Here is a 26,663-nt window from a genome sequence, read left to right as displayed (position 1 = left end):
GAAACAGAAGGAGAGAGGAGGGGAGGTGTGGGCTGGGGAGAAAATGACTGAAGAAAAGAAAAATAGGCTCATCTTAAGGATGGAGTACTGAATTGTCATGGTGAGCAATGAGAGAAAAACAGGAAAAAGTTTAGATGTCGTAAAAATCTTGAACATTCGGGACAGTATTTGAGTTAATTTACTGAGGTAAGGTTTGGAATTTGCTACCTAATTTCTTCTTAGAAAGAACAGAGGAACTTTTTGATGGGGTTGTTTTTTTCTTGTAAATTTGTTTAAGCTCTTTGTAGATTCTGGATATTAGCCCTTTGTCAGATGGGTAGATTGCAAAGATTTTCTCCCATTCTGTAGGTTGCCTGTTCACTCTGATGATAGTTTCTTTTGCTGTGCAGAAGCTGTTTATTATGAGTTTAATTCGTTTAATTAGATCCCATTTGTCTGTTTTGGCTTTTGTTGCCATTGCTTCTGGTGTTTTAGTCATGAACTCTTTGCCCATGCCTATGTCCTGAGTGGTATTGCCTAGGTTTTCTTCTAGGGTTTTTATGGTGTTAGGTCATACATTTAAGTCTTTAATCCATCTTGAGTTAATTTTTATATACGGTATAAGGAAGAGATCCAGTTTCAGCTTTCTACATATGGCTAGCCAGTTTTCCCAGCACCATTTATGAAAGAGGGAATCCTTTCCCCATTACTTGCTTTTGTCAGGTTTGTCAAAGATTGGATGGTTGTAGTTGTGTGGTGTTATTTCTGAGGCCTCTGTTCTGTTCCATTGGTCTATATATCTGTTTTGGTACCAGTACCAGGCTGTTTTGGTTACCGCAGCCTTGTAGTATAGTTTGAAGTCAGGTAGCATGATGCCTCCAGCTTTATTCTTTTTGCTTAGATTGTCTTGGCTATGCAGGCTATTTTTTGTCAAAAAAAGTGGGCAAAAGATATGAACAGACACTTCTCAAAAGAAGACATTTATGCAGCCAACAGACATATGAAAAAATGCTCATCATCACTGGTCATCAGAGAAATGCAAATCAAAACCACAATGAGATACCATCTCATGCCATTTAGAATGGCAATCATTACAAAGTCAGGAAACAACAGGTGCTGGAGAGGATGTGGAGAAATAGGAATGCTCTTACACTGTTGGTGGGAGTGTAAATTAGTTTAATCATTGTGGAAGACAGTGTGGTGATTCCTCAAGGATCTAGAACTAGAAATACCATTTGACCCAGGGATCCTATTACTGGATATATACACAAAGGATTATAAATCATGCTGCTATAAAGACACATGCACACATATGTTTATTGCGGCACTATTCACAATAGCAAAGACTTGAAACCAACCCAAATGTCCATCAATGATAGACTGGATTAAGAAAATGTGGCACATATACACCATGGAATACTACATAGCCATAAAAAAGATGAGTTCATGTCCTTTGCAGGGACATGGATGAAGCTGAAAACCATCATTCTAAGCAAATTATCACAAGGACAGAAAACCAAACACCGCATGTTCTCACTCATAGGTGGGAGTTGAACAACGAGAACACATGGACACAGGGCAGGGAACATCACACACCGGTGCCTGTCGGGGGTTTGGGGGCTGGGGGAGGGATAGCATTAGGAGAAATACCTAATGTAAATGACGAGTTAATGGGTGCAGCACACCAACATGGCACATGTATACCTATGTAGCAAACCTGCACGTTGTGCACGTGTACCCTAGAACATAAAGTATAAATTTAAAAAAAAGACAAATAGAAGTAATGACAGTCATTAAAAAAAAAAGAAAGAACAGAGGAACGTTAAGCAATTTGATCACAATCATTACAAGAGACTTACAGAGACGCTTCTATCACGTTCGCTGTTTCTCAGAGCCTCACCTAAAACTCTTGCTATGCACATCACTGTATTTGATTCCAGAGTATTGAAGCCAAGAACTGTGCAATCATGAATAAATGGTAAACATGCTGTGGTGTATTTGTTTTCCTTTACTCAGGGTTTTCTGTGTGGTGTACGTGGTAGGAGTTACATGATGCCTAGCCAATTGTATTCATTTCATCAGCTGATTACAGGCATCCCTCTCAGGAAAGCTTCCATCCCCTATAGGCTCAACTTTATTACCCAACTCTAAGGCTCAATGAAAAATTCATAAGGACCGTGTCAGCACAGAGGTGTGAAATGCAAAATACCAGAGATAAGATAAAATGATTTTAGTTCCTTGCTGAATCACAGTGTGTCTTACACAATACCGTGTGGCAAGCTGCACACATGATCCAAAACACATCTTTACGGGCTGTGGCACCTCATACTTTAGTTATCACCTCTACAGATATGCAAAGGATAATACCTCACCTAGGCAGAATGCTGCTGACAGGCAGAAGATAATCATGCCTCTGAATAGCTAGTGCACATTCATGCCCAAAACTCATGCCTAAAACTTTCATATTTTATTCTGTGAAAAGTTTATTGGACCCTTACTCAGAACTTTTTGCTGTTATTTTACATAGAATTCTACAAAATTTGGTACAGCATAAGATTAATTTAAATCAAAATCACAGGTTTTTCCATATGTTAGCTCCCACATATTAATTGGCAAGACATTTAATATTTCCAAGTGTCCATTTTATGAACTGTAAAATGGGTATAAAATAGGTTTATTTTCATAGGGTAGGTATGAGGATATAATCAGCACATCTATGTAAAGTATAAACATAAAACAAGTACCCTAGGGTTTAAATATGGATATTTTTGATAGAAACTGATATCACATTGCAAGCCAACCACCTTATCTGAGACTCAACCAGAGAAACAGCAATCTTTTTCAATGCCAAAGAAAAACTGGCTGTGCTGGAATTATTAAGAGATTGTACATTGATCTCCCCTGTGGAAACTTTCTAGGGAATTTTCAAGGGTAAGTCCAATTTATGAGATTGTCTTTTATTGCTAGCATTAATATCTCCCAAAGAATTTTAAATGCATAACAACATGAACCTAGTCAGCACAGATATGAACAGCCCTTCCTAATCTTATTGCACTGCATTATAGCCGAGTTCAAAAATCAGTGTTCTCAAAGATGAATTGAGTCATCAAGAAAGTTTAAGTATACATTCCCTAATGCTCAGACAAAGTAAACAGGAGTGTTTAGAAAGAATCTCATCCAAAAAACTAAAAATTTTAAACAATATTTGTAAAGGAAACTTACAGGTATAAACACTCAGCCAGTAAAACAAAACAAAAACTCAGTCATCCATAACAGAGCTAATTATAATGTCACTGGGTCCATATAGGACCACTCCCTACCCAGTCACATATAAAGATGGCTGAATACCCTCTCTTCAGTACCTGGACTCAAGACTACCAAGGTCAGTTTTTTAGGTAGAGGGAGCTACCTAAATGTCTAGACCATTATTTACTCTATGAACTTCTTTTATACCTTCTTACTAATTTGTAAGAGCTCTTAAATATTAAGGATATTAGCCTTTGCTTACAAATTGTAAATAAATTTCCAGAGTTTACCCTTTATTTTATACTTGATTTTAACCACACAGAGGTCTTCAATTTTAGTATAATCAAATGTAACAAACTTTTATTTTATGACCCTTGGGTTGCCATCATATGAAGAAGACCTGTTTCCAGCCCAAGATCGTTAAAATATCTGCCTATACTTTCTTCTATCTCCTCTGTGGCTTTATTCTCACATTTAAGTTATTATTCTAATTGTCATATATATTTGTACATTATGCAAAGTAAATAAATTTCCAATAAAATATTTTAATGTAATTCTTATATTTTTAATCCAGGTAGATAAAAGCATGGATTTTCATACTATACCTGGGTAAAACAAATATTAATAATACATTTTCATGTTATTATAAATTATCAGTTGTTTATATCTGCTAAGAGAAGTAACCAGTTTGGTATTATGATGAGAAGGAAAAGCAAACTAATACTTACAGAATGCCTACAATGCTACAATGTACCAAGCACTGTTCTGCGTACATTGTACATGCCATTTTACTTAGTCCTCAGGAAGCCAACATTCAGTGAGGATAATAACTTACCCCCAAAGTCACATAGCTGATAAAGTAGAATGATGATTGTTCTGACTTCAAAACTCATGTTCTTTCTGCACAGAGACACAGAAGTCTTGCCACATGTCTAAGGGAAATGTGATTATATTTAGTGGTTAATGTTATTTTTTCCAAATGCTAAGTAGCCCATTTAATGCCTTGGATAACAGTTATAATTATCATCATCATGTTGTATCTAAGTATAGACATTCAGGGAAGATGGTAATATGAATGGCCTTCAACTCCTGGGCAAGGTGAGGGCTAGAAAATGTATTATCCTATTTTCTTGTAATTTGGTTTCCTGAATTTCTAAACTAGAATTTAATAAAGAGATTATCATGAACATCCACAACAGTTCTAGGCAGTTGGAGAATTTTTTAGTTCTAGTTATAGCTCCCAGTTTACATATACTCAACAGAATAATTAGGACCAAGATACAAAATGCTTTGTAAAATAAAATAATCAAAGGATAAAGCCAATTCTGTTGCTTTCAAATATAGTCCAACAGAAATATTTCTGTTACCGTTACATGCACTAATTTTCCTACTATTGCCATATCAGTACAAAAAGCTTATAACACTTTATTGCATAAAAAACTTGACCACACACATTGTCCCAGTGATTTCCACAATCATCACATAAGAAGAAAGCACAGCAAGCATTATTTCCCGTTTTTACAGGAGTGACAGAAATTACACTCCTTACTTAGATCCTAAACCAGAGAAATGAATGAGTGAATGAGCAGAGACAACTCAGTTTCATGCATTCCTAATTCAGTTTTTCTTGCCATGCAGCACTCCTTAAAAAAAAAAAAAGAAAAAGAGAAGACAAAAAAAAAATCTAAGTTTAATTTTAAAATCCAGTGAAAGTCTAATAAAATTAGGTTTTAAGATGATTCGGTTCATTAACATCTGACCGTAGACCTAGCCTATTACAAAAAGAGATATTATAATCTCTGATCCTGGAGCTATTTGACAAAGATCTGTCTCTGGGGCCTGAAAAAAGAATAGATAGGTCAGAAAGTCTTCTGGATTCCATTCTAAGCCAAAAATTAAAATTCTTTAAAGACTTATGACTACTTTCATATCTTCTTGGAAACTGTGTAATTCTACAAACGTTGAGTAAGCCTACTGGGTGTAGGGCATTCTGAGGGGGTACTAAGAAAATATAGTGGTAAGTGGGATGCTTAAAAAAACCAATATTCACTGTCGATGTCTCCGAGAGTGTGGGACTAAGGGAATTTGGGAGGAACATACTTATTTCCAAATTTTTATGTAATTAACATGTACTCATTTTGGAATAAGAAATAAATAAAGCAAAATTTATGAAAAAAAGGCTACAGTATAATGTTGTATTATTTTCTTTAGAATAGGCCTCCCATGTTAAACGCTATGCTGCCATGTTGAACGGGAGGGGGAGCTCATATTGATTAGTTATCATGTGCTGGGCATTTTGTAGATGTTTTAAAACATAACCTCATTTACTTCTCAGCATAATCTTGGGAAGAAAATATTATTATCCTCATTTTACATCCTCGAGAAACAAACTTTTTTTTTCTGAACTTTCTTTTTTTATTAATATTATTATACTTTAAGTTTTAGGGTACATGTGCACAATGTGCAGGTTTGTTACATATGTATCCATGTGCCATGTTGGTGTGCTGCACCCATTAACTCGTCATTTAGCATTAGGTATATCTCCTAATGCTGTCCATCCCCTGTCCCCCCACCCCACAACAGTCCCTGGAGTGTGATGTTCCCCTTCCTGTGTCCATGTGTTCTCATTGTGCAATTCCCGCCTATGAGTGAGAACATGCAGTGTTTGGTGTTTTGTCCTTGGCGATAGTTTACTGAGAATGATGGTTTCCAGTTTCATCCATGTCCCTACAAAGGACATGAATTCATCATTTTTTATGGCTGCATAGTATTCCATGGTGTATATGTGCCACATTTTCTTAATCCAGTCTATCGTTGTTGGACATTTGGGTTGGTTCCAAGTCTTTGCTATTGTGAATAGTGCCACAATAAACATACGTGTGCACGTGTCTTTATAGCAGCATGATTTATAGTCCTTTGGGTATACACCCAGTAATGGGATGGTTGGGTCAAATGGTATTTCTAGTTCTAGATCCCTGAGGAATCGCCACACTGACTTCCACAATGGTTGAACTAGTTTACAGTCCCACCAACAGTGTAAAAGTGCTCCTATTTCTCCACATCCTCTCCAGCACCTGTTGTTTCCTGGCTTTTTAATGATCGCCATTCTAACTGGTGTGAGATGATATCTCATTGTGGTTTTGATTTGCATTTCTCTGATGGCCATTGATGATGAGCATTTTTGCATGTGTTTTTTGGCTGCATAAATGTCTTCTTTTGAGAAGTGTCTGTTCATGTCCTTCACCCACTTTTTGATGGGGTTGTTTGTTTTTTTCTTGTAAATTTGTTTGAGTTCATTGTAGATTCTGGATATTAGCCCTTTGTCAGATGAGTAGGTTGTGAAAATTTTCTCCCAGTTTGTAGGTTGCCTCTTCACTCTGATGGTAGTTTCTTTTGCTGTGCAGAAGCTCTTGAGTTTAATTAGATCTCATTTGTCAATTTTGGCTTTTGTTGCCATTGCTTTTGGTGTTTTAGACATGAAGTCCTTGCCCATGCCTATATCCTGAATGGTATTGTCTAGGTTTTCTTCTAGGGTTTTTATGGTTTTAGGTCTAACATGTAAGTCTTTAATCCATCTTGAATTAATTTTTGTATAAGGTGTAAGGAAGGGATCCAGTTTCAGCTTTCTACATATGGCTAGCCAGTTTTCCCAGCACCATTTATTACATAGGGAATCCTTTCCCCATTGCTTGTTTTTGTCAGGTTTGTCAAAGATCAGATAGTTGTAGATATGCGGCATTATTTCTGAGGGCTCTGTTCTGTTCCATTGATCTATGTCCCTGTTGTGGTACCAGTACAATGCCGTTTTGGTTACTGTAGCTTTGTAGTATAGTTTGAAGTCAGGTAGTGTGATGCCTCCAGCTTTGTTCTTTTGGCTTAGGATTGACTTGGCGATGGGGGCTCTTTTTTGGTTCCATATGAACTTTAAAGTAGTTTTTTCCAATTCTGTGAAGAAAGTCATTGGTAGCTTGATGGGGATGGCATTGAATCTATAAATTACCTTGGGCAGTATGGCCATTTTCACGATATTGATTCTTCCAACCCATGAGCATGGAACGTTCTTCCATTTGTTTGTATCCTCTTTTATTTCATTGAGCAGTGGTTTGTAGTTCTCCTTGAAGAGGTCCTTCACATCCCTTGTAAGTTGGTTTCCTAGGTATTTGATTCTCTTTGAAGCAATTGTGAATGGGAGTTCACTCATGATTTGGCTCTCTGTTTGTCTGAGATTGGTGTACAAGAATGCTTGTAATTTTTGTACATTGATTTTGTATCCGGAGACTTTGCTGAAGTTGCTTATCAGCTTAAGGAGATTTTGGGCTGAGACAATTGGGGTTTTCTAGATATACAATCATGTCATCTGCAAACAGGTACAATTTGACTTCCTCTTTTCCTAATTGAATACCCTTTATTTCCTTCTCCTGCCTGACTGCCCTGGCCAGAACTTCCAACACTATGTTGAATAGGAGTGGTGAGAGAGGGCATCCCTGTCTTGTGCCAGTTTTCAAAAGGAATGCTTCCAGTTTTTGCCCATTCAGTATGATATTGGCTGTGGGTTTGTCATAGATAGCTCTTATTATTTTGAGATACGTCCCATCAATACCTAATTTATTGAGAGTTTTTAGCATGAAGGGTTGTTGAATTTTGTCAAAGGCCTTTTCCGCATCTATTGAGATAATCATGTGGTTTTTGTCTTTGGTTCTGTTTATATGCTGGATTACATTAATTGATTTGCATATGTTGAACCAGCCTTGCATCCCAGGGATGAAGCCCACTTGATCATGGTGGATAAGCTTTTGGATGTGCTGCTGGATTCGGTTTGCCAGTAGTTTACTGAGGATTTTTGCATCAATGTTCATCAAGGATATTGGTCTGAAATTCTCTTTTTTGGTTGTGTCTCTGCCAGGCTTTGGTATCAGGATGATGCTGGCCTCATAAAATGTGTTAGGGAGGATTCCCTCTTTTTCTATTGATTGGAATAGTTTCAGAAGGAATGGTACCAGTTCCTCCTTGTACCTCTGGTAGGATTTGGCTGTGAATCCATCAGCTCCTGGGCTCTTTTTGGTTGGTAAGCTATTGATTATTGCCACAATTTCAGAACCTGTTATTGGTCTATTCAGAGATTCAACTTCTTCCTAGTTTAGTCTTGGGATGGTGTATTTGTCGAGGAATTTATCCATTTCTTCTAGATTTTCTAGTTTATTTGCATAGAGGTGTTTGTAGTATTCTCTGATGGTAGATTGTATTTCTGTGGGATCGGTGGTGATATCCCCTTTATCATTTTTTATTGCGTCTATTTGATTCTTCTCTCTTTTCCTCTTTATTAGTCTTGCTAGTGGTCTATCAATTTTGTTGATCTTTTCAAAAAACCAGCTCCTGGATTCATTAATTTTTTGAAGGGTTTTTTGTGTCTCTATTTCCTTCAGTTCTTCTCTGATTTTAGTTATTTCTTGCCTTCTGCTAGCTTTTGAATGTGTTTGCTCTTGCTTTTCTAGTTCTTTTAATTGTGATGTTAGGGTGTCAATTTTGGATCTTTCCTGCTTTCTCTTGTGGGCATTCAGAGCTATAAATTTCCCTCTACACACTGCTTTGAATATGTCCCAGAGATTCTGGTATGTTGTATCTTTGTTCTCATTGGTTTCAAAGAACATCTTTATTTCTGCCTTCATTTCGTTATGTACCCAGTAGTCATTCAGGAGCAGGTTGTTCAGTTTCCATGTAGTTGAGCGGTTTTGAGTGAGTTTCTTAATCCTGAGTTCTAGTTTGATTGCACTGTGGTCTGAGAGACAGTTTGTTATAATTTCTGTTCTTTTACATTTGCTGAGGAGAGCTTTACTTCCAACTATGTGGTCAATTTTGGAATAGGTGTGGTGTGGTGCTGAAAAAATTGTATATTCTGTTGACTTGGGGTGGAGAGTTCTGTAGATGTCTATTAGGTCCACTTGGTGCAGAGCTGAGTTAAATTCCTGGGTATCCTTGTTAACTTTCTGTCTTGTTGATCTATCTAATGTTGACAGTGGGGTGTTAAAATCTCCCATTATTATTGTGTGGGAGTCTAAGTCTCTTTGTAGGTCACTAAGGACTTGCTTTATGAATCTGGGTGCTCCTGTGTTGGGTGCATATATATTTAGGATAGTTAGCTCTTCTTGTTGAATTGATCCCTTTACCATTATGTAATGGCCTTCTTTGTCTCTTTTGATCTTTGTTGGTTTAAAGTCTGTTTTATCAGAGACTGGGATTGCAACCCCTGCCTTTTTTTGTTTTCCAGTTGCTTGGTAGATCTTCCTCCATCCCTTTATTTTGAGTCTATGCACGTGAGATGGGTTTCCTGAATACAGCACACTGATGGGTCTTGACTCTTTATCCAATTTGCCTGTCTGTGTCTTTTAATATGGAGGATTAAGCCCATTTACATTTAAAGTTAATATTGTTATGTGTGAATTTGATCCTGTCATTATGATGTTAGTTGGTTATTTTGCTCGTTAGTTGATGCAGTTTCTTCCTAGCCTCGATGGTCTTTACAATTTGGCATGTTTTTGCAGTGGCTGGTACTGGTTGTTCCTTTCTATGTTTAGTGCTTCCTTCAGGAGCTCTTTTAGGGTAGGCCTGGTGGTGACAAAATCACTCAGCGTTTGCTTGTCTGTAAAGTATTTTATTTCTCCTTCACTTATGAAGCTTAGTTTGTCTGGATAGGAAATTCTGGGTTGAAAATTCTTTTCTTTAAGAATGTTGAATATCGGCCCCCACTCTCTTCTGGCTTGTAGAGTTTCTGCTGAGAGATCAGCTGTTAGTCTGATGAGCTTCCCTTTGTGAGTAACTTGACCTTCCTCTCTGGCCGCCCTTAACATTTTTTCCTTCATTTCAACTTTGGTGAATCTGACAATTATGTGTCTTGGAGTTGCTCTTCTCGAGGAGTATCTTTGTGGCGTTCTCTGCATTTCCTGAATCTGAATGTTGGCCTGCCTTGCTAGATTGGGGAAGTTCTCCTGGATAATATCTTGCAGAATGTTTTCCAACTTGGTTCCATTCTCCCCGTCACTTTCAGGTGCACCAATCAGACGTAGGTTTGGTCTTTTCATAGTCCCATATTTCTTGGAGGCTTTGTTCGTTTCTTTTTATTCTTTTTTCTTTAAACTTCCCTTCTCACTTCACTTCATTCATTTCATCTTCCATCACTGATACCCTTTCTTCCAGTTGATTGCATCAGCTACTGAGGCTTCTGCATTCTTCACGTAGTTCTCAAAACTTGACTTTCAGCTCCATCAGCTCCTTTAAGCACTTCTCTGCATTGGTTATTTTAGTTATACATTCGTCTAATTTTTTTTCAAAGTTTTTAACTTCTTTGCCATTGGTTTGAATTTCCTCCTGTAGCTTGGAGTAGTTTGATTGTCTGAAGCCTTCTTCTCTCAACTTGTCAAAGTCATTCTCTGTCCAGCTTTGTTCCATCGCTGGTGAGAAACTGCCTTCCTTTGGAGGAGGAGAGGTGCTCTGCTTTTTAGAGTTTCCAGTTTTTCTGCTCTGTTTTCTCCTCATCTTTGTAGTTTTTTCTACTTTTGGTCTTTGATGATGGTGATGTACAGATGGGTTTTTGGTGTGGGTGTCCTTTCTGTTTGTTAATTTTCCTTCTAACAGACAGGACCCTCAGCTGCAGGTCTGTTGGAGTTTGCTAGAGGTCCGCTCCAGACCCTGTTTGGCTGGGTGTCAGCAGCGGTGGCTGCAGAACAGCGGATTTTCATGAACCGTAAATTCAGCTGTCTGATCGTTCCTCTGGAAGTTTTGTCTCAGAGGAGTACCGGGCCGAGTGAGGTGTCAGTCTGTCCCTACTAGGGGGTGCCTCCCAGTTAGGCTGCTCGGGGGTCAGGGACCCATTTTAGGAGGCAGTCTGCCGGTTCTCAGATCTCCGGCTGCGTGCTGGGAGAATCACAACTCTCTTCAAAGCTGTCAGACAGGGACATTTAAGCCTGCAGAGGTTACTGCTGACTTTTTGTTTGTCTGTGCCCTGCCCCCAGAGGTGGAGCCTACAGAGGCAGGCAGGCCTCCTTGAGCTGTGGTGGGCTCCACCCAGTTCGAGCTGCCTGGCTGCTTTGTTTACCTAAGCAAGCCTGAGCAATGGCGGGCGCCCCTCCCCCAGCCTCGCTGCTGCCTTGCAGTTTGATCTCAGACTGCTGTGCTAGCAATCAGTGAGACTCCGTGGGCGCGTAGGACCCTCCGAGCCAGGTGTGGGACACAATCTCCTGGTGTGCCGTTTTCCAGGCCCGTTGGAAAAGCGCAGTATTAGGGTGGGAGTGACTCGATTTTCCAAGTGCCATCTGTCACCCCTTTCTTTGACTAGGAAAGGGAACTCCCTGACCCCTTGCGCTTCCCGAGTGAAGCAATGCCTCGCCCTGCTTTGGCTCGCGCACGGTGCACTGCACCGACTGTCCTGCACCCACTGTTTGGCACTCCCTAGTGAGATGAACCCAGTACCTCAGATGGAAATGCAGAAATCACCCGTCTTCTGCATCGCTCACGCTGGGAGCTGCAGACCAGAGCTTTTCCTATTCGGCCATCTTGGCTCCACCCCAACCGAGAAACAAACTCTTATTGAAGTTGTGTGATTTGCTTTTGGTCATGCAGCAAAGTTTCAGACCCCACATACAGCATTCTTTTCACATTACCATGATAATTTCCTTTTTAATCCTGCAGATAGTATACTTTCTCCTTGCTGAGAATACCAGTCTGATTTATCACTAAAATAGACAATCATGTGAAGTCCCTAACAGCTCCACATTTACTTTCATTTGTGGTTCTCTAATATAGCAAATATCAATTCCTATTGTATTATCTCTAGTCCCAGGAAACTATTGCACTAACTTCATTATATTCAATCAATTGGTTTGATGACCAAGTTTTTTTTATTTTTTCCATTGGATGAAATGGAAAAAAAATTCTCAACCACTTGTTTTAAACTAATGTAGTTCAAATAATTGCCCTGTATTCCATTATTTGTATTGACTACACACCTAACACAACACAGAAATTGTAGTTTTTATAGCCCAGGTTAAAAGAAGACCATGGAAAAAATGGAAATGAATCAGGCTGAACCTAGAGAGTTGCACTTAATGGAAGAAAAATTGTAGAATTACAAATTAGCAAGAGGAAAGGGGTTTTTGTAAGTCAGGATTTAGTCAGGAAAAGTTCATGATGAAGAATATTGAACTTCAAGATGCTGAAGAGTCCCATATCTGCAAAAAAAAAATCTTCTATTTACAGAAAATATAGGTCAAGTGATTAGATATTTATTAGAAATAAAAATGACTTTTATCCATCAGGAAAATGGTTTTGCTTAGAAAGGTTTAGTGATTAGAATTAGGAACAAGAGACAGTTCTGGGATGCCAAAGAGATTCTGTTTCTTCATGTTGGTACTAGTTACATGGTATGTTGAGTTTGTGTATTTTCTAATGTTTCTAAGAAATGCTTTCTAAATTTCTAAACATTTCCAAGAAATGACTTATAACAGTGAAGACTAAAAACATCCTGAATGGTTTTTAAATGGAGGGTTTTTGCATATTTGCGGCATAGATTTAAAAAAAAAAAAGAGACATAAGAGTGTAGATATAATGGATATATATTGTTTTGCAGAAGGAAAGCCCTTTAAATCATTTTGCGAAGAAGAAAAGAAGAGAAATTTCTCTTAGTCCTAGTATTCCATAAGGATTTGACCTGGGATAAGGAGTGATGTAAAGTTCTCATACACAACAGCCCCCTAGTTAACTCTCCTTTCTCCTACACATGCACATCCAGCCACTCGCATTTCAAGACATATTAACCATCCCAAACACAATTCTTTGCCCCATAAAGAATCACTTTTGAACAAGACTCATGCACTGACATTTCTAAATGTTAACTATAAGATCATTTTCATTAGCATCATAGCCAACAAGCCAAAAATGGTTTGTAAGGTTATTGCCGACCCATGAAATTGTTATTTTTAAAGTTGACTATTTTAACCCCTAATTCTAGTTAATCCCTATCAGAAAATAATGAAAAATGGTACCCTTCACTTTAACCGAAGCTAGTAGTTCTCAAACAGTAGAATTCATAAAGATCATCTCGAATGTTTGTTGAAAACATAGACTTTCGAACTTTACATTGGAGAATCTGATCCAACAGATGTAGAGGGATGGCCCCAGGAATCTATGCTTTTTACAAACATGCCAGGTAATTATGAAACAGACGATCAGCAGATCACATCTTGAGAAACACTGCCACTAATAGAACCTCAAACATACCAAGCTTCAGACAAGCCTTGCGTGGATTCAAAAAGATCACAATCCACACGGTGTGCGTGGACCTGAATAACCACATGGTTTTCATCCTGGAACTCTAACAATCAGTGATGTAACTCCAGGCTAGAGTAAAGCAAGGGAAAAAGGCATAACAGGGGCAGGTGATTTCACCATGTTCTTTAGTGAGTTTTTACATGACATACCCTGGCTGAAGTCGTAAACGTTTGTAAAATTTATTGCAGGGCTTTCACGAAGCTTGGTTTGTGAGATACAATGGCTTCTATGAAGAGAGAAGGTACAATTCAGCAAACTTTTATAACACCCTGACCCATCGTTGGCTGAGACCCAACAAAGACTGGCTAGCTAGAAGGCAAATCCTCAATTCTTAGAAAAGCCTCATCCATGGAAGCTGTGATTCAACCTGTCACAACAAGTGTGCACAAATTACATCTGGACCATCACAGGCTGTCGGTCACGAGGTGGCTTACTAATTTTTCTGAAACCCAAACATCATGCCAGAAGATGTAGCTACATTGTTTACACTCTTTCTTAGGCAATCTTTCTCTGCATTATCATTTTTATCATTAATGTGCTTAGGCTGACAGGAGCCAAAGAAAATTCAAATGCAACCCAGAAACAACAGAAATGTGTCATCCCGGAATGGACATGTTGTCTGTCCACCCTAGGCACCCGCTTCTTAAAATGACTAACGCCAGATGTTTTAAGGAAAGATGCAAGCTTCTATTACACATCTGCTTTATGCAATTGTGCAATGATATATAACAAGGGAGTTTTCTTTCTCTGACCCTGGGTTAGCCATCAGTTGCAGCCTAGTATTTCAAGATACCAGCCCTTGAACTCATTACCCCAGCATCCTTTACTAAACTCTTTCATAACACACACACACACACACACACACACACACACACACACACACACACACACACACAGTATTTGTCCAATATGCTCCCTTATCAAGAACTCTGTACTAAAGCAATTATACTTGTTAACAACCTTTTCCGGTTTCCATTAAGGAGATGTCTGGACATTTGCTATATGGGCAGTGTTTGTTGGTGGCAGTAGGAAAATGAGAACTAGCTCATATTTGCAAATACTTGCAAGTAAAACTTACTATACCAGTCATTATGAAAGTAGGTATTAGAAAGCCCCCTGAATTCTGGATAGTTAACTGAAAATATTCCAGGTAAAACTACAAAGAACTGGTAGCAATTGCAAGAATTACAAACACTAACAAGTTATCTTGAATTATATACTCCTTATACTCCTAAAAAAATTCAACAAGCAAGAAGCATATCTATGGTATGTTTGCTCTTTTGTTTAACAGATATTTATCCAATTCCTTTTCTGTGCCATTCCTTGTGTTAAGTGCTGGGGAAAGAGTCATGAGTCTTCCTCTCATACAGTCTTGGCCAATTGGTAGGGAAATAAATAGATAATATAATGGCAAATTGAGATAAATGATATGAAGGAAACCAACACGGTTGTGATAGAGAAAAACTGCATGTACCTACTGTAGAGTGGTCAGGTGAATTTTCTCCAAGAAGTGACTCTTAAACTGAGACTAAAGGATAAGAAAACTAAAATCATGCTAAGAGCTGATTATTGTTCTGGGTAGAGAAAATAATGAGAGTAAGTTTTATGAGTAGAACCAAGTTTGGCACGTTTAAGAACTGAAAGGAAGTCAGTATGCCTGGAAGTAGGCAAGAATGAGATCTTAGAGGACTTTGTAGGTTATCATAAAAATTTGGGTCTTTTATAAGTGAGAAGGGAAGCCCTTAAAGGGCTTAAAGTGTAGAAATGATACAATTGTTTATACATTTTTAAAATATCACACTGGATGCAAAGAGGGGGAATGTAATGGAGGAGGCAAAGAGAGTGTGGGAGATCTGTTAGAAGAGCAATTCTCTAATTTTAAAGTGCACATGAACATCTGGGGGAATCTTATTAAAATGCATTTGATTCTCTAGGTCCAAGGTGGAGCACAAGATTCCACATTTGTAACAAGCTCTCAGGTGATGCAGATGCTTCTGGTCCATGGACCACACTGAATAGCAAAGCATGGGGATCCATCTAAAGGAGTCCAGACTCTTCTCCTTCAAGGTGGTGGCTTGGGCTAGCATGGTAGGAAAGCAATTTGACATATATATTTGAAATATATTTCAGATTAGAAGTGGCAGATTCAATCGAGCTCGCCTCTGTAATGTTAAGATATTATAACAGTATATTAAGAAAACCTCTAAAACCGGCCAGGCACGGTGGTTCACGCCTGTAATCCCAGCACTTTGGGAGGTTGAGGTGGGCGGATCACGAGGTCAGGAGTTCAAGACCAGCCTGACCAACATGGTGAAACCCTGTCTCTACTAAAAATACAAAAATTAGCCAGGCGTGATGGCACGTGCCTGTAATCCCAGCTACTCAGGAGGCTGAGACAGGAGAATCGCTTGAACCTGGGGGTCAGAGGTGGCAGTGAGCCAAAATCGTGCCACTGCACTCCAGCCTGGGCAACACAGTGAGACTCCAAAAGACCTCTAAAACCAAAATTTCTGGAAATGAAAGAGAATCCTGGAAGTTCTTGTCTCAACATTGGAGACAAGATGGAGATAACAGCGAAAGAATTAAAGACAGAGGTCTTTAATTCCATGAGTAGGCCAGAACCCACATGGTCTCTAGATGGTGAGAGGATCAAGGTGCTGGTGAGGGAAGTGGAGATGGTGCCCAGGACTCAGCCTGTTTGTCTGACAGCTGGGGAGTTACCAGCAGTATGTCAGTGAGAGTAGAAGTCCACAGAGGGCACAGGAAAGAAACTTCAGCCTCAATGTCCAAAGCTTAAAGCCTTTAAGCCAAGTTCTGTCACATTTCAGCTGTGTGTCTCTGGGGGGAAAAAAAATCACTAATCTCTTATGCCTGTTTCCTCATTTAAATAAAATATGATGTAATGAGATCATGCATATGAACACATTTAGCATGGGGCCTATTATAAGAAGGTATTGATAAATAACAATCTAATCAAACTTATATGTCAATGGGGGATCATTTTCTGCTTCTTCTGAAGTTGTATAAGAATATTGTCTGCTAGATATAGAAGGGAATGATTTTACATCCTGAATTGCCAGGCATAATAATTTCCTTACAGTTCACATCCTGAACTGTGTCCCCATGTAGCTTCAGATTATTTTTGCTTCTGTTAGAGATATTTCCTGACATGGAAGTTGAAAAGCCTGGAAGCAATCCATAAATATCACCTTTACATTCTACAATGGTCCATACTTTTTCCAATTCTACAAAGGTAATTCCCAATTAAATATAACATGGATAAAATGTATTAATATAGGACTTAAATGACTTATTCAGTCATTGTGCCACACCTGAAAGGATCCCTAAAAGGTACCAGACTTTCTTAGGAAAAGAAAAGTCTGGTATTGCCAAGATAGGCTTTTTCAGGTTCTCACTACAGAGACAATCAAGATTTTTTCCTGATGATTTGGTATTAGTCTTCTGCTATTTATTTGTTTGTTATGTCATTTGTACTAAGAAAGAGGCTTACTGGCTTTATCTTTCCTAGTTCAATTTAAAGTCATTCGTCTTTGCCATACTCACAGAGAGCATAAAAAAGTAGCTAGTACTCAGACTCTGTAACTCAGGTCTGGCATGAAGTTAGGCCACCTCCATTAAGCCTCTTTTGTAATTACCAGCAAATATTAGATTGCTGCTAAAGTAATTACGGTTTTTGCCCTTTAAAAGTGATGGCATTCAAGCAACGTTCCTGAAGTACCCAAAAGCTGTTTGATCTCCATGTGGATAAAACATGACTTCCCATAAACATGCTCTACATCATTAATTCATAGTGATTGCTGTCTTCCCAGTGATGCAAAAACAAACTTCAGCCTTTCAAAATTATCCTTTCAAAGGAATAAGCTGTTTTACTGTGTCATCTTAAAAGCCATGGACTTTATTGCTTTCCCAGGATAGGGAAGGATTTACAGAGTACATCTTGTACAGCTCAATGAGATGGTTTACTTGTTCAACCCTGTGACTGAAATGAACCACCAGGAATCTTCTACCAAAATACACTGTATCTACTCCAGTCAAGGCACATGTTATCTCTTTCTCTCTCTCTTCTAGAATAATTCTCAAATTCCAAAAGAAGGTCTCCAAAATTTTCCTTGGCAATTCACTCTGGCAGAAAAGAGTACTTACTGTGCACACTCTCTCGGGCAACATCTAGGACCATGTCTAAAATATTACATGTTAACTGTAATATTCCTCTATAAGAACTTTTCACAAAATATTTCTGAGTAAGTCTACTCTTTAATGGCACAGAATTCCTCAAACTCAGAGGGAATGTCCAGGCACTTTCCACCCCTGCAAGAGAGCACTATTCTCTTTTACTCACAGCCAAGCCATATGATCAAATAACTGAACATTCTGCCACACAAATTATCCAGATCTTACAAATCTTTCTTTCCCTCCACTTCATCACATGATAAATAATGCCAAGTACTTGGGTCTCAGGGATAAAAGATTATTCAAAGGAATTAACAGTTAGGTATGCATCTCTCACCTGTACTTCTACAATCGCTGCAGGCCCTCCAGTCTAATCCGCTTAAATCCATCCTACATGCTGATCCCAAAGGGAGACTTCCAAGGTACAAATGTGGCTATGATACTCAGGCAATGGGAGAGCTTGAAGAATTTAACACCTCAAACTCATTGATGTTCTTGTCTGACTCCCTCACAACCTGTAAAATGTTTAAGGCAGAGAATAAATCATACTCATCCCATTAATCCTACAGTCTAACAGGAGGCATGATGCTTCGATGCTTGTTGAATGAGTGATTATTAGTTTTTCAGAGTCACAGATTCCCAAAAATGGTAACCAAGGAAGAAATCAGGGTAAACATAGTAAATGACATAGGTGCCAAGCTATAGACTTTCTGTTATACCCTCTTCTTGTTCCCCAGAGCAGCTGAAGTAATATCTGAAATAGTTTACATCACAACATCCTGCTGCCTCCAGAGCTTTTGAGGTCACCATCACATCCAAAGTGATATGCAGGGAAATCATGTTTCAGACCAACACATTATTACTGAAACAAAGAGAAATCATGCTCCAGGTTTTAAGTAAAATGGAATATTGCTTCCTGAACACAGTTTTACTAAAATGGATTTGAGTACATATCTTCCAGCAATGCTATCTCAACACCCACACTTGCCTCTCTATACCCACTGCACACACGCACATGCATGTTTTTGATACTACAAATCTTACTCAGACATATGGGGGGTAAAGCTTACTCACCTTTAGCTGCCATTCCTCCTCAGTTCCCCCTAACTGCATTATAATCATAGTCATTACTGCCATAATGATAGTAATAACGCTTTGTGCTTCTGCAGCACTTCTCAGATGATCTCAAAGCATGACTGCATCATGACTGTAAAAGTTGAGAACATTTGTCTCCTCTAGAGATAGTGTTTATAATAAAGGCGGGAGCTCACCGACTCACCTGACACCCACAAATCAAAATTATGAGGAAGCGTGCACTGATTGTCTCTTTTATTTCACTAGGAAAGGCTGATTTTATTGATATGGGTCAAGACAAGTCTCCGGAGGAGGCTATCAAAGAAGACCTATTCCTTATCCAGCACTCACTGACCTTATCAAATACATTTTATACTGACAAGGGGGAAGGGAAATTGTAACGCTTCCATGGTTTAAATCTGCAAAGCACCTTTCAAGTTGTGGCAACAAATTGATGGCTCTCCCATCCAGTCTTGGTCTCCAGCCTTAAGCTAAACTTGCTGTATGACTCAAATTTCTCCTCATCTCCATCACATGTGGTGCTGCCACAGTTCCTCCATTATATCCCACCAAAAAATCTATGGCCATTATTATGAGTATTTTCCCATGATCCCAGAGAATCATTTAAGGAACTCGGAAAAACAGAAGGAACCCAATTCACCCTTCATGGGAACAGACTCGTCTATAAGAAGAGTCCTAAGCCCTGAGAGGCTGAGATATTTCTGCCCTAATCTAAAGTAAACATTTCTTTCACCCACCCTTCCAGAATAAATTCAATATCTATCAACGTAAAGCACTAGGAACATTTGTATGCAGAGGTGTTGAGGAGCTCATATTCTTTGTAGGCTAATCATGAGAGGAGATAATGGGTCTCCTTGCTGCTATACTGTGACTGCCCACAAGAAGTTTCTTCTCTATGTGCTAGCAGAAAGATGGATTTTTAAATACAGATCAGATGATATTGCTCTCCTGCTCAAAATTCTTTGAGAGCTGCTCATCACACTTAGAAGGATATCTAAATTCTGACCACGGCCCGCACAGGGGTCTCTGGTTCTCTTGCTGCCTGCCTCTCCAATCTCATTTATCTCTCTTCCCTGTGACCCTTCCACTTATTGCATACTGATTTCCTTTCTGCTTCATTAAGACTCAAGTATTCTGCACCTGCTGTTCCATCTTCTTGCAACACTCCCCCATACCTTCATATGACACCTCCCTCGTTTCACCCAGCTCTCTCTTCCACTATCATTTGCACAGAGATGCCTTCCTTGGTGCTTCCTCTAAAACAGTCTCCCAATCTCTGACAGCTCGTCTTTATCTTCTTAGCCTACTTTATATTTCTTCATCATATTTTCCCTATCTGACATTATCATATATGTTAGTCTGGTTAATTGATCGCTGTTGGTCTTCACCAGAATGTAACCTTTGTGCAGACTGGTATTTTGTTGTGTTCATCACTGTAACACAAGCACCTAGAAAAATACTTGGCACACAGTGTCTGGTCAATAAACATTTGTTGACAAGTAGTGGAGAGGCTTTCTATACCCACAGTTCATCTAATAATACCATAGGAACTCCTATTTGCTTCCAATACCAGGGATTTTTTCAAGTCTTAAAGATCAGAAAAGCTAAGGGGATGGGGCATACCTACCAAACTCAGGCAAATCGATGAGAACCATGGTTCCAAAGATCATTCCAGGAAACTGGGAGGATCTTTTTAACCCTTATGGATGTTAAATACACTGTGTGCTGTGTGCCTGTGTTTTGACTGCAACCTATTATATGAGGTTAGTTCTATGTGTCCATAGTCATCTTCTGCCCATAATCCCAGGTCTTTTACACACGACGCATTATAATTATGATGTTATCACTGGAGACTGGCTGTCCAGTCACCAGGACGCACCCTTTGTTGATGTGTGTCGTCCCATGAATATAGGCCCAGGAACTGTATCTCTTTGTCTCTACATCTGCTCCTTCTATTTCTTTTGAGTCATGCCTTCACATAGCCCAAGAAAGTTTCCCCATGGGAGCAATAACAGGAACTGAATTGTTTTCATAGGGTTTCGTGTCTATCTTGTTAGCCTCCAGGGGTCAAATTTTTGTATCCTGCTTCCTTACAGGGGATTTCAGACTATCAAAACAAGTTAGTGCAACCGAAGAGCTACTCGGTTCAATATGCTAATAGTTTGTATGCCTATCTACAAACACACATAATTCTGCATGTAAAATGTACATGGACAAAAGCTCAAGCCTACCAAAATGAACATGTAAAATTGTAAGATATGCTAAATTGGTGCTTTTGAAATTCTAATGGGTTCAAATAAGTCCTAGAATTTAAAGTCTCATTAATAATTGCCCCTAATTATGTATGAAGCTGTCCCTCCAACAAAGATCTCTCCCTCCTTCTCACCTCATTGCCTGATAAGGACATTGGTTGCCATTGCCAGAAAGCACCACAGTGCCTACTCTATAGCATGTGAAAAAATAGGCTGATGGCATAGTCTTTATACCTCTTTTCTACTTTAACAATCATTTAACAGTTGGTGCCATCTCATCGGCTGACTATAACACTAATTTCAGAAAATGTAGCTTCCAATCACACAAAACAAGCCCTGTTCTCTCTGCAATGTTTCATGCCATCATCTTTCTGAAAAATGAGATAAACTGCTGCATGTCTTACCAAAACGTTTAGCAAAAGTTGTGATTTGAGTTTTCTTTTAAAACTGGCTATGCTAAGTAGGATATCAAAAACTGCTTTTCCGTTTCTGAACCTAAAAATGTCTCTAGAGCCATGTAGCCACACACCCATCTGTCTTTTATCTCTCCTCTAAAACATGCACTGAACATCTACTCCACGGCAGATCCTGCTGGAACTGTAAATATAAGTACCGGTTGAGTATCCCTTATCCAAAAGGCTTGGGACCAGAAGTGTTTCGGATTTCGGAATTTTTCTGATTTTGAAATATGTGCATTTTCAACAATATCTTTATATGACAGAGCAGAGAACAAGCGAAAACAAAAAACAAACAGAAAAAAAACACACAATGAGTAATGCATACAGGGTGTCGTGGAAAACCTGCTGTTGATTGGCGATTCAGCCTGCACAAGCGCCATTTTATTACTCTTTGTAGGCATGCTTGCCTGGGGAATCTGGGCATGCGCAGAAAAGATACAGCACAGCTGAAGGAAACTGGGAGGGTCTTTTTAACCCTTATGGATGTTAAATACACTGTGTGCTTGCTGTGCCCCTGTGTTTTGACTGCAACATATTACATGAGGCTAGGTGTGGAATTTTCCATTCGTGGCATCACTTCATGCTCAAAAGTTTGTTCGTTTGTTTGTGTGTTTGTTTTTGAGACGGAGTCTCCCTCTGTTGCCCAGGCTGGAGTGCAGCGGTGCGATCTTGGCTCACTGCAACCTCCGCCTCCTGGGTTGAAGCGATTCTCCTGCCTCAGCCTCCCGAGTAGCTGGGACTACAGGTGAGTGCCACCACACCCTGCTAATTTCTTTGTATTTTTTAGTAGAGACGGGGTTTCGCCATGATGGCCAGGCTGGTCTCAAACTCCTGACCTCAGGTGATGCGCCCGCCTCAGCCTCCCAAAGTGCTGGGATTACAGGCGTGAGCCACTGCACCCAGCCTGGAGCATTTTGGGTTTCAGATTTCAAGATTAAGTAGGCCCAAACTTTATTAATAAAACATGATCTTTGCCCTGAAGCAATTATCTACTGTAAATTGGAATTATTTGTCTTCAACATCAGCAATAGCTTTCAGGTCCAAAAATGTGTAGTCTATGTAACTTACCCCTATTAATTTCTCTTTTGTGACTCTCAACCAAACCTTTAAATAATGTTACATATTGGCCATGTGGGGTTCCTGCTGTTTCCTTGATCATTTATTCACAGTCTGTAATTTACAAACTACTTTCACTTACAGCATTTCATTTAATCCTCACAACCACCTGTGGGGAAGATGTCATAAACCTCATTTTATAGCAGCAGAACCTCAAGGATGCTATGTTGCTTGCCCAAAGTTACACAAGGTCGTAAGGCCAGAAATGGACATTTCTGCCTCCATATCATTGCACTAAAGCTTCTAGTTATCAACTCCAGGATCTCCTTATAGTCCTGTGATCCAGCATTTGTTTAACAAATATTTATTGAGCCTCAATTATGTGCAAAATATTTTGCTAGACAAGAATATTCAATCCTTGCCAATGTTCAAGAGAAGTTGTTCATTTTTGTGTTCCCTGAATCTAGAAATAGTCTTCTCCATCATTTCCAGCCAAATACTATCAAATGCCATGTGGAGTCTTACTTCTCAAGTATATGCTCACCTCACGTCTGTAGAAAGGGTCACACCTTTCCTCCATACTGTATCAACTTTTAAATGCATTTCTTACTTTGCATAGTGATTATTAGCCATATTCCCTTTCCCCCATGCCCCACCTAGAGAAATGAATCAGAGGAGAAAGGGGTAAGTAAAGGAGTAATTCTTTGGCAGTATTTCAGAAGCACAGGTGGATAATCAGCTAGATGCCCTTGGGTCCAGTGGCAAGTGTAGATGACAGGCCATGAATATAGATGGCTTTACAAAAGCCCAGGTTACACAGCTCCTCAATATCCCAGGGGAATAGTTTTGTAATTTCTGCCACTTCTTAGCCAAAGACACTCTCCTCATTATCTCCATCTCACAGTTGCTGTTTATTGAGCTACTTTAAACCCTAGTTCAGAAGGATGGTCCTTAAGATAAAAAAGATGTGAAATGAAAAGCAGATGCTTCAATGTACTGGGGTCATGTCTGGGTCTGGAAATGAAAGCAGAGACAGCAGGTTTTTATATTCTCTTGAGCAAACCCCAGGACATTCTTTAAAATGAAGCAGTCAAAAAATATAAATATTTCCATTAGTCAAAGGATACCAAACCAAAGTTTGTCAACTTAGTGACTGCGAGAACTTCTCCAAGTGGAAATATTTACCAGAAGACTGAGGCAATCATTGTTACCAAGAGCTTTTGTGAGCCATGTGCACCCTTTTCTCTCAATTTTCAGACAGGCATATTGTGGCAAGGAAAGGTAAAGAAAACAAAAAAAGAATGAAGTGGCACAGGGGCTGAGAGAGAAAGTTTAGGAAGGGTGAAAAGGAATGAGCAGAGAGGGTGAGTGGTATTAAAAAAGAGCAAGTTTTGAAGTCAGATGGGGATACATGTAAATTCTGGCTTTTGGATAACTGATCTAATTGCCCAAAGCCAAATGGTCTCACCTGTGTAGTGAATATGGTTCTGTTTACCTCGAGGGTAAGTGTGAAGAGTAACCAAGCTGCTGCAAGAAAGGTGCCAGCATGGTATGTGACAGAATGGACCTTAACAAAGAGAGGGGGTAGTGGTGATTGATTATTTATTTAAGAGTAAAAAAGATTGAAGAAAGAAGGAAAGAAGAGACATTCTCACTGATAACATCTCATACTCAAAACAGATTTTTAAATCTTCATTTAAAGGAAATCTATATGGATATTCCTGAATCTTTTAAATTGACTATGAATTGACTATTAAATTAACTATTAATCCTGATAATTCTATAAAATGTAAATAGGTGAAGCGGCAAAAAATAAAATAAAATTATTTTGAATGCAGTGTGACTCTCAATCCTGGACGCTTATCAAAATCCCTTGTGGACCTTAAAAGAAATTCAATTTCCAGGCCTCACTTGTACACATTTGTTTTTAGTAAGTCTGAGATAGGACTCAGACATTTGCGTTATATTAAGAGTTCAACATGTATTCTGACGCCCCAACGAGAGAGAACTGTTGCTATAGACACTACATAAGGTAGAATATAAAACATCACTAAGGAAAGAAACACTCATTTCTCCACTTGCATGAATATAGCAACTTTCTAAATCATATTGAAACCTCTAGTTATAAGATCTTCCATTTTCTGCATCTATTTACTCAAACTTCTGTGGTTATATCTACCTATAAGACCAAGATGTGTCTCATAAGGAAGACCACGGACACAATAAACCCTTCCTCTAGAATTGTTCCAGTTTTCAACCAATCCTTCGTGGGTCTATATGATATTTATAATCGAATGACTTCCATTTCAAATGTACGGAGAAGCACATCCCTAAGAATGGGAGTGACCACAGCATGTGATATCCTCAGGAGTGATGACGGTAACATGTCATTTAACATTTTGCTTCAATTTATTTGACTGCCTCCATCTGTGCAAGCATTGATTGGTGTAAGAAGAATGAGTTACTTCACTTCAGATGGTTCATTAGGGAATCAAAACTATTGAATGAGAATTTCTTTGTGAATCAAGGCTAAATGATTAATAATGTATCAAACCCCAAAAGAGGATACTTTATTGTCCATGAATGCTTCTAGAATGCAATTTTCATTAAAGACTACAGCTCTGATTATTTAAAATACCCATCATTTCCACCATTCCAAAAAAGAAAACAGTTATAAAACACAAATCTTTTGTTCTTATATCACGAAGATAAACATTCTGAAAAGCTGCACTTGAAAAAACAAAAGAGCTTATAATGCATTTGCTTTTAGATATGCAACAAAAAAATTGCTCCAAATAAATTTTAAAATGAAATGCCAGAAACTTGGAGAAACGTACTTAGTGGGCCAAGAAAACAAAAGAGTGGATGGTGATGTGAGTCTCCCTTCTCTTTCATCAGGTTTTACTTAGCTAAGATCAGGCATGCAATTGCAGATAAACAAACAAAGGAACTTACATTTAAACATGGCAGATTCCTAACAGGACTTCTCCGCATAAGAGAGAGAGCTCATCTCAGCGCCTCCCTGGCTCTCCTGGAACAACCAGCTGCTCCTCATTGCTTGGGGAGCAAGTTGTGAAGAACACTGGTTAATTATAATTAAAGTGAAGAAATTCCATTCAGATGTAATCATAAAGGGAAATGACAAGACACAAAAGAAATGAAGAAATTTAAAAAAATTTAAACCCACTAAAACCTTGAAGGCCTGAAGTAACCCCAGATTGTAAGAAAAACAGATTGGTCTTTACAAAAATCCTTCTGATAGAAAAGTCACATCAACTAAGAAGAATTCTGAGAAAAGAAGGTCACATTGGTAAGAAAACAACAGATAGTCATTTTAAGAGCTTAACAATGTAGAGAAGCATGTGAAAAAAAAAGTAAGAAGGATGGCTCTGCAATTATCTAACGTTTTACCTTCTTTAGTATACTGGGGGCTTTTATACAGGTTTTCTTTGACAGATAGTGTTAACAAATAAAACGACAAGGTGAAATCTCTCTTTTGCTCTCTGTTTCTCTGTGTCTCTGTCTTGCTCTTTTTTTTTTTAATAGAGAGGAAAGGTCCAATGTGTTTTTTACTATGTTCTTAAGACAACTAAATAGAAATATGATCTCCTGAAAGAGATTAATCGTTCATTGAAGTAGTCCTTCATAGATTTTTGACCCTGAAAGGAAATTACAGAAAACAGTCCAGCCCCCACAGGCATCATGATTCAGGCAAGGATGCCATCTAAAACATTTGTGTGGGCTGTGAGTTGAATTTGAGTTGAACTGGTATAGTGTGGGTGTAAGGCAAAAGAGTGGCCTGAAGTGGAAACGGAGAAAAAAAAAATGAGGTATCCAAGATATTTGCACTTATTTTCTTGCCAAAGTTACCAAAGCACTGGCCTTCTGTAGGCAGAAGCAGAGACATCTGGGACCCTTCAGCTTCAGCTTTTGTATTCCCAGACCCAAGTCACTGTTTCTAAATTAACATGTGTTACTGGGGGGTAACTTTCTATCATAAATAGCTAGTTGTATTGTTTGGATACTTCAGAACCTAAAACAACATATTCAATGTACATTAGCTAAT

At 38.8% G+C, this 26,663-nt stretch overlaps 1 protein-coding gene across 9 annotated transcripts in view; it reads right to left on the bottom strand.

Moving 5' to 3' along the window:
* The window catches only part of DIO2 (iodothyronine deiodinase 2), a 168,976-nt gene that overhangs the window by 85,601 nt on the left and 56,712 nt on the right, over nt 1-26,663 (bottom strand). For 5 of the 9 annotated variants that reach the window (XM_058429774.1, XM_032180177.2, XM_058429781.1 and 2 more), the window contains one exon: nt 4,061-4,157. The exons of 2 other annotated variants lie outside the window; for them this stretch is intronic. The gene's annotated coding sequence lies outside the window, so the exon portion shown is untranslated. Of the gene's footprint in view, nt 1-4,060; nt 4,158-25,552; nt 25,655-26,663 lie in introns of all 9 variants that reach the window. 2 more of the 9 variants (XM_058429776.1, XM_058429775.1) reach the window with 1 other exon arrangement.

Source organism: Hylobates moloch, unplaced genomic scaffold (assembly GCF_009828535.3).
Source record: "Hylobates moloch isolate HMO894 unplaced genomic scaffold, HMol_V3 SCAFFOLD_16, whole genome shotgun sequence".
NCBI classification, from domain to species: domain Eukaryota; kingdom Metazoa; phylum Chordata; class Mammalia; order Primates; family Hylobatidae; genus Hylobates; species Hylobates moloch.
The sequence above is the reverse complement of the archived record's forward strand: the minus strand, read 5'-3'. Positions and strand labels throughout refer to the sequence as shown.